This window comes from Hibiscus syriacus, unplaced genomic scaffold, assembly GCF_006381635.1.
Source record: "Hibiscus syriacus cultivar Baekdansim isolate YM2019G1 unplaced genomic scaffold, ASM638163v2 tig00110940_pilon, whole genome shotgun sequence".
NCBI classification, from domain to species: domain Eukaryota; kingdom Viridiplantae; phylum Streptophyta; class Magnoliopsida; order Malvales; family Malvaceae; genus Hibiscus; species Hibiscus syriacus.
Genome location: NW_024062923.1, coordinates 1,471,402 through 1,481,151, shown reverse-complemented (window position 1 = coordinate 1,481,151; position 9,750 = coordinate 1,471,402).

The window sequence follows — 9,750 nt, the reverse complement described above, 5'->3', positions numbered from 1 at the left end:
CAAAGAGTAGGGACAAGTCACTTAACCGAGCATGCAAATAAATGTGTCAAAAGAAAATGTATAGATATTCGACAAACAAGGCTATTTGGAACATAATCTAAAGATGGTGGTTCGAATGATACTCTTTCTTTGGCACCATATGAATTCCACCAAGATCAAGGGAGAAAAGACTTGGCAGAAATGATCATTTTGCATGAATACCCTCTTACCATTGTTGAGCATTATTGCTTTAGGAAGTACTCCAATACACTTCAACCAGGCTTTAAAGTTTTGTGTCGTAATACAACCAAGAAAGATATCATGCAAATATATGAGACTAAAAAAGAGGGCATAAGTGCATTATTGAGAAAAACGAATAGTATGATCGCCTTGACCACTGATATGTAGACCTCAAGCAATCAAAGAAAGGGATACATGGCTGTCACCGTACACTTTATTGACAATGGATGGAAACTCCAAAGTCGAACACTTAGGTAATATTATTTTAGAAGTTTGTTCTTTTATGAAGTTTCACTTTCCTTTATTTCATGTGTTAATGCATATCACATTAATATGATAGGTTTTTGTATGTCCCAGCACCTTACACGGCTGAGGTTCTTGCTGAACATTTGAAAGAATGCATCCACTCCTGGAATATTGATATCAGGTTGTCTTCTATAACTGTGGATAATTGCATAACTAATGATGCTATGATTGATATTTTTGCGTCAAGAGTTTCCTTATGGCTCGCTAATGTTGTATGGACGTTTTCTTCATATGCATTGTTGTGCTCATATACTTAATTTGATTGTTCAAGATGAGTTGAGTGATGTGATAAAAAATGGTCTTGATAGAATTAGTGATAGTGTTGCCTTTTGGACTGCTTCAGATAAAAGAAATCAAAAATTTAAACAAGTAGCTAAGCAAGTGGTTCCTGAATGTACAAAAAAGTTACAACTTGATTGCAAGACTAGGTGGAATTCGACTTATGGCATGCTTATGGTTGCTTTAAATTATAAGGAGGTATTTGTTGTCTTGAGTGGTCATGAAAGTTTGTTTAAGAATTCGCCACTTAATAAAGATTGAGAAAATATGGAGAAAATTTGTGAATTATTGGAAGTATTTTACGATATTACACTTGAATTTTATGCCTCTAAATATCCCACAGCAAACAATTATTTTCCATGTATTTGTGGGCTTAGAATAACAATGTCGAATTGGCTTTCATCGCCTTGTGATTATATAAGAAAGATGGTGCTAGTAATGTTGGAGAAGTACAACAAGTATTGGGTTGATGTTAATGGTCTTATGGGCGTGGCCACTATACTTGATCCGAGGTTCAAGCTGAAATTGATTCGTTTCTATTTTGACAAAAATTATGATGCATTTACTGTTCAAGTTGAGATTGATAGAATTGAAGGTCTTCTACATGAATTGGTGGATGAGTATGGATATAGAAATGGTAAGAACCAAGCAAGTAAGAGCAAAACCAAATCTGTTGGTTTTTTCAATACCAAGGGCAAAAGAACAATGTTGAACGAGTTTTACTGAATTTGTAGAGCAAAATAATAATGCAATTTTTGAAAAATCTGATTTGGACATGTACTTAGAAACTGCTAACATACCATTTGTTGATGATTTTGATATTCTTAACTGGTGGAAAACAAATGGAAATAGTTATCCAACTCTCCAACAAATAACAAAGGATATTTTGAGCATTCTTGTCTCTACTGTCCCATCAGAATCTGCATTCAGTACAGGTGGAAGAGTAATCGGTCCTTATCGTAGTCGACTACTTCCGGAGATAATTGAAGCATTAATGTGTGCTCAGAATTGGCTTTGGGCCGATATTAAAGGTAATATTATTATTTAGTTTATATTAGTTGTCAAATTGTGCTTAATTATCTTATTAAAGTTTAGTTACTAACTTATATTATTTTTACTTTCTATTATATATGTAGGTAGTAGTGAATTTAAATTGGAGCACTCTCAATTGGAAGAAATAGAGAATGATGTTGTAATACTGGAGTATCAGATGTCACAAGTATTGCTTGAAATTTGAGAATGTTGTGCCAAAGAACAAAAATATTATGTGTTTGTCATTCATGTTTCTAGGCTTTAATTATGGTGTTTTATGAGAATGATGATTGTAATACTGGAGTATCAGATGTCACAAGTATTGTCTAAAATTTTATAATATTGTGCCAAAGAACAAAAACATTATGTGTTTGTCATTTTTGTTTCTAAACTTTAATTATGTCTTTTATTATGGTGTTTTATGTACTTTAAGATCTATATTAAGATCTATATTAACACTTGACCAATACTCATTGAAATGATTTAGACATATTGAAACTTTGATTGAAATGGAACTTAAACTTATTGGTTTAGGGCCTAAACAGTACATGTTGGTTCGTACTAGTATGGTATCCACAACCATGGTTTTTGGATTCTTGGTGATGATACTTGGGAGTGCTCATTGTCACGTTTGAAATGATGTTGGATTTTGTGGTTTTTTTTTGTATAAAGGATTCACTGTCTTAGGATATTTGAAGGGATTGCATAATAAAATACTCGTTTTTTAGTTAAAATGTCGAAATATTATATCAATCTACATGCATTGATATTGGTTGGAACATATCAAAACTTATCGAAACTGTGGAAACGTACTGAAATTCGGATTGGAATGGAGCTTAGACTACTTGATATCAGTTTAGGGCAAAATGAGTAAGTACTAGTTTTATTTATGTGTTTGTTGCTTATGTATAACTTAAGTTTGTTGTCAAGCAGGTCTAGTCGGGTACATCTCTAGTTGGGTAGTGTGTGTGAGATGGATTTGAGAATGTACCTACGTGGGCGGGTGTGGATTTGAAAATTTTTACCCATCATGGGTGGTGAGCAGGTGGTGGATTGAAAAATATTATATGGGTATGGAGATGGGGGAGGGGGTATCCACACCCGACCCGCCCGTTTGCCATCCCTATGTACTCTTCTCTTCTTTGTGTCCTTAGGATTCCCTTGGAATTGGGTTTGGATTTTGATGGTCCATTGTATTAAATATATACATATATATTCTTTGTGAGCTATTTAAGGTCGTAGCTTATACTAATTACGTTTGTATGATATGTGCGTTGTCAATTGATTAAAAAGAATTTAAAAAAATATTTTTTTACAATCAATCTAATCTAAAAAAAACAAGTGACTTGTTGAATATGGTCCCCAAAGGAGTTTGAGGAAACAAGGTTGGTGGGGTGTAAATTGACAAGTGAAGGACTCATTTAATTTGGCTTATGACTATAAGGTTTCTTTAATACCTCTTTGTCTCTTCGATTGGATCAGAATTTGGTTACATAGTACTTACAAATGCTGTCTGGTAACAAATAGATATATTCTAATGACCATTAGACATATTTTTATGTTTTCAATAATTCAAACCCCGTCCTACCTTTTTCTATCTAATTATTATTTAGTGAGTTATTAATAAATTATTATGTTTGTATATTAATTGTTAGGGTATTTATTATTAGGTTAAAATCCAATCGAAATTTAATTTGGTTAATTGATCGGTCATCAAAATATGCAGCGGATGAACGATTAAATTTTCTTTTTAAAGTTCAATTATCGATTAATAATATTTAAAATTGATTAATTTATTAAATTAATAAAAAATTAATATACAACTAATGTTTTTTTAACTCAAATTCTATCGATGACCCATGATGTATAATTTTTTTTTGTCGTTTCTTTTTGGCTTCGACCGTCGCATATACTTCATCGTCTGCATATTTTTAGTTTCTTGATTCTTCATCGTTTAGGTAAATACTTCGAAGGTTTTTTCGCTTCTTGTTTCTCCGACCATTAATCATATCCACCGTCACTCTGCAATCATTGATATGATCACTATGTATTCGTATTTACTAGTACGTGTTCTTGTCATTATTAATATTTTAGAATTCAGGGTACGTGTATTTATTGAATTTAATTACATGATTATGATTATAAGATAATATATATTTTAGGTTTGAGTATTATTGTTACACGTATTTATTGAATTTAGTTACGTCGTATATACCTTTAGTTACGTTGGATGATTATAAGGTAATATATGTTCAGAATATATTTTAGCATTTCATATTAGAATTTTAAAGGTTCATACTTTTTAGTTATAAATTCAGACTCGAAATTTTACCGGCAAAAGTTCTCATATAATACTACAGGGAATTTTTAATTCCCAAACTAAAGTGCTCATCCGATTAATTCCTCAAATGGGGTGTTTTCTACAGTAAATTTGGGATCTTTCGGCGTCTTCAGGGTTAATCAGATTTTTGGATTATTTATTGGGATCTCTAGGCATCTTTAGTGGAATTCATTAAAAAATTTGGCTTTTTTTACACAAAAATCACCTTAACATAAATTAATTACTTGTTAAGCACTGTTTAAAAATATTTTACGGATCTAACAAATTTTTAAATATTTTTTATAAATTTAATCATATTTTGTATTAATTATTTTATTATTTATTATTTTATTATTTTATTTAATTATTTTATTTTTTTGCAGTTATAAATTGGAAAGTGGTCCTTGAATAATTATATTCGTATTTCTCGGCTTTTAAACTTTTCTCTCGGCTGTAAATACGCTCTCAACCTGTAAACATTCACATCAATCCTCTAAACTAGAAGAATGTCGTCGCTTCAGTATAGATATCCACGTGTTGAGAGCGTATTTATAGCCGAGAGAAAAGTTTAAAAGCCGAGAAATCCGAATATAATTATTCAAGGACTACTTTCCATTTTAACTGTAAAAAAATAAATAATTAAATAAAAAATAAAAAAATTAAATAATACAATAATTAAATAAATACTAACAAAATGATTAATTTTATAGAAAGTATTTAAAAATTTGTTTGATCTGTAAAATATTCTTAAACATTGCCTAACAAGTAATTAATTTATGTTAAGGTGATATTTGTGTAAAAAGGCCAAATTTTTTCATGGATTTCAACTAAAGACGCCTAGAGATCCAAGCAAAAAAGTAAAAAAATCTGGTTCACCCTGAAGATCGTCGAGAATCCTAAATCTACCGTAGAAAACACAAATAATCTAACACCCTGAAGACGCTGGGAGATCCCACCAAAAAATTGGTTAATCCTAAAGACGCCGAAAGATCTCAAATTTATTATAGAAAACACCCCATTTAAGGAATTAATCGAATGAATACTTTAATTTGAGAATTAAAACTTCCCTGTAGCATTATATGAGAACTTTTGCCAAATTTTACCACCGCTAATCGAAACTTCTTAAACTTTGGTAGCAGATAAATGTTAGACACCCTGCAATTATTAAAATTTTTAGATTCTAACACCAAAAATTCCAAAAAAAAAAATCTTCAAAATCACCTTTTATTTATTATTTATTTATGTTATTTTACAAGTTAACGTGCATCACGTGTATTATTGGACAAATATGAAATATGAGACAAAATGACAAACGAAATATGAAACCATGTTGTCAATCTTATATGTCCCTTTGCTTATAACTTTATTGATCGAGATTGAATTAAGATTCTTTAAGGATTTATCTGATTTTCTATATATTTAAATTTTAATAACATATTTGATTCTTTAAGGATTATATCATGTTAATATAGATCAAGTACTACAAAGATTTATTGTAGGAGTGATTCTTTCGATCTAATTTTTCATTTAAAATATTATAAAAATAATATCACATTACATACGGTTGATAAACATGTAGGACAATCAACAATCAGTTGGTCTAGTGTGATAAGTATTTTAGGTGTTCGAATCTTGATGTTTGTGAATATAATAAATTGGATAGGGAGTTTCGCCCTTGCTCTACAATCCCAATTCGGATTAGTCGATCATGTAGGACAAGGAATACTATTATTTCATCACTTAAAGATTCCTTAAGCATTATCTCTATCATGTAAATATAGTATATCAATTATTTTCATAATACATTTCTGTTGTAATTGATTATCAATCATATTTGAATGCGGTGAAATAGTAGTAGTCGTTGGTCCTACATAATGGAAAATAGAAATTGTTTTTCATAATGGATTAGCATTTCCGAGTCTTCCTTATTTTCATTTCTGGGATATTTGCTTGGCTCGAGGGTTATTCAGCATTTCTTGATGGAACTGCTGATAATGAATTTGGGTATTGTTGCAATACTTGTATCTATTTATTTAATATTTTGGGTTTAATTTCAATTTTTTTTTATATTTAGATATTTTTTATATTTTCTATTGAAAATATGTTTCACCTTAAAGTTTTATAAATATGCCTACCCTTAAAATTTTATAATTATTGTACACTCATTTTCTTCAATCTCAAATAAAACATCCATTTCTTAGTTTAATCATCTTTTTTTTTTGGATAAATCAAATTTTTATTTTCCAAAGCAGAGTTCTGCTACAAAATACAATCAACCGATCAATACAAAAGAATTATACACAACTTTCTTACAAAAGGCAAAGATTGGTTAAGTAATACCCTATGCAATACAAAGGTTAGAATTAATTCTATCAGCTCGATTAATATTTTTACCCTTTAGTTGGATTCGCACAGCTTCAATAATAACCTTGAGCAATTCATCTGAAGATCTGTGATGACTTTTGAAAATTCTGTGATTTCTTTCCTCCCACAATGTGTAAATGTAGGATGTCCAAGAAATCTTCAGAATTGTGATGAGTAAGGATTTCCCTTTCCATGTTGAAGTAGCCTGATTAACCATTTCTTCCCATGTAGTGGATGTATTCTTCAAGCCATTAAGCGATAGGACGGAGCTCCAAAGTTGAACAGCAAGAGTGCATTGACAGAAAATATGATTTCTTGTTTCCTGATCGATTCTGTAGTTTACACATGTCCATTCTGTTGAAATACCCATTTTGAGGAGCCGATCTCTAGTTGGTAATCTGTTTAACAAAGACATCCAAGCAATCAAACTGAATTTAGGAATGTGCATGGGAAACCAAATTAGATTCTGCCAGGGAACTTTCTCCCTTTTGATTCGGATAAAATCCCAATATCTCTTAGCCTAAAAGAACTTAATGAGGAAAGATGTTGAGAGCAGTAGACGCAAATTTAGGAGTTTATTAATACTCCAGCCCACATTAGAACCTGTAACAAAATTCCAAAAATCTTGATCTTTGAAACATAAGAATTTAACCAAGCCACCCAAAGCGAGCCATCACCCCTAAGATTTTCCAGATTAGATCAAGAACACGCTTTGTTCTAGATTTTAGTGTTTTTGAGGCCAAGGCCGCCTTCGGCTTTAGAGAAGCAGATAAAATCCCAGCTTACTCGAGCACCTGTGGCAGACTTATCGTCACCTTTCCAGAAAAATCTGAAGCAGAGTTGGTCCACTTTTGTAAGGATCGAATTGGGAAGGATTAGTTGTTTGCACCAATAATTTGAGACGCTGAAAAGGACAGAGCGGATGAGTTCAAGTCTGCCAGCGTAGCTCAGATTTCTAGCAGACCAATGGTGAAGCCTCTGTTTAATTTTATCAATAAGCACAACACAATCCTTCTCAGTAAGTTACGAGTAACAAGAGGAATACCTAAGTATCTCACAGGTAGCTACCTTTTTTGAAACCAGAAATCTGTTGAAATAAATCCACTGATCTTGAAGAACAACCAGCAGAAAAAATTTCGCATTTGGAGAAATTAAGTTGAAGCCCAGAGATTTCATAAAAAAGGTCTAGAACACTTAAAACACCCATAATAGAGTCAGCATTACCCTTACAGAAGATCATTAAGTCATCAGCGAAAGAAGATGGGTAAGGCCAATCCTTTTACATTTTGGGTGATAACCAACACTCCTTTGCAGCAGCCAAATTAAGCATCTTAGATAAAACTTGCATAACAAGAACAAAAAGAGTGGGAGAGAGAGGATCACCCTGCCTTAAACCTTTAGCTCCCTTGAAATAACCAATAAGAGAGCCATTAAAAGAGATGGAATACCTAGCTTGAGTGAAACAAGTCTCAATCCAAGCTATAAATCTAGGAGGTAGTTGGAGGGCTTTGAGAATAAAGGATATAAAATCCCAATGAAGGGAGTCGAAAGCCTTATGAAGGTCAATCTTCATGGAGCATCTAGGAGAAATAGATTTCCTGCCATAACCTTTAACCAATTCTTGAGCGAGAAGGGTATTGTCAACAATGCTCATACCCTTGATGAAAGCAGTCTGGTTTAAAGAGATAATATCAGAGAGAAATTCAGACAATCTTTTAACTAAAATTTTAGTAATGGCTTTGTAAAAAACTGAGCAGCACGAGATAGGTCTGAAATCTTTAACAACTAGAGGATTTTGAACTTTGGGAACAAGAGCAATGACAGTGGAATTAAATCCAGAGTTCATGTAGTTGTTATGGAAAAAATACTTAACTGCAGCCAAGACGTCTTCTCCCACAATAGACCAAGCCTTTTTGAAGAAACAGGGAGAATAACCATCAGGTCCAGGGGGTTTATCATTCCCTTGACTGAAAAAAGCGTCTTGAATTTCTTTTTTAGTAATATCCTTAACCAGAGCAGAAGCAGCTTCAGAAGGAAGAGAATAATTCAACAGCTCTTTAAGGGAAGAAGGATCAGTATTTTTAACTTTGTTGTCAACAGATCCAAGCAAATTGGAGAAAGAGAAAGTAAATTCCTTAGCCATATCGTCGAAAGATTCCAAACGATTGCCATTTTCATTAATCAGAACACGAATGGTGTTTCTCTTGTTCTTAAAGCAAGAATAGAATGAAATTTAGTGTTCTTATCACCATTTTTAATCCACTGAATTTTTGCCTTTTGTTTAAGAACAAATTCTCAGCTTCTTCAAGAATCTTCAGCTCATCTTGAATAATAATCTCCTTTTCGATTCCATCCTTACCTTTTAAGGTACGGATTGTTGCAATTCCAGCTCATTCTTTTAACTTTCACTTGAGTAGGGAGATTTTTGAAATTTTCATTGTTAAACTCTTTAAGGGCAGTTTTGAGTCTTTTAAGCTTAGAAAAGAGACAGATATAGGATTACCAGAAGCATTATGGAGCCAAGAGTTCCTCACAACATTCAAGAAGCTAGGGTGAGTAGACCAGAAATTAAAAAATTTGAAAGGTTTAGGTCTATTAAAAGGAGATTCTTTGACAAGGTTAACAATAGCCATACAATGATCAGATAAACCAGGAGCAAGGAATTCCACAAAAGAGAGAGGAAAAGAAGTAGCCCAGTAGAATTAATAAGAACCCTATCAAGCCTCCTAGCAAGAAAAAGTTCTTTTTGCTTGTTACTCCAAGTGAAAGTAGGATCAAAGAAAGGGTGATCAAGAAGTTCTAACTCATGAATAGCTCTTGGAAATCTTTCATATCAGCAGATAATGATGACCAAGAAATTCATGGTCAGACTTTCATAAGAATGCAAAAAAGTATTAAAATCACCACCAATAATCCAAGGGTAATGACCAATAGAAGAATTTACATGTTTTAATTGGTGCCATAATTGTCTCCTAACAATTCCATCATTGCTACCATAAATAGCAGATAAGAAAAAAGGGAAACCATTGTGAAGCCCTTAACAGTGATAATTTGATCAGAAGCAAAAATGACATTGAAATCAATACATTTTTTCCAAAGCAACCAGATTCTACCATTAGTAGCATAGTCGTAGTTAGAACTGATATTCCAATAACCCTTCCTTAAGCTTACACATTACTTAAGATATCAAGACTTACCCATAAACTAAAGAATAATTAACTCAAATAAAA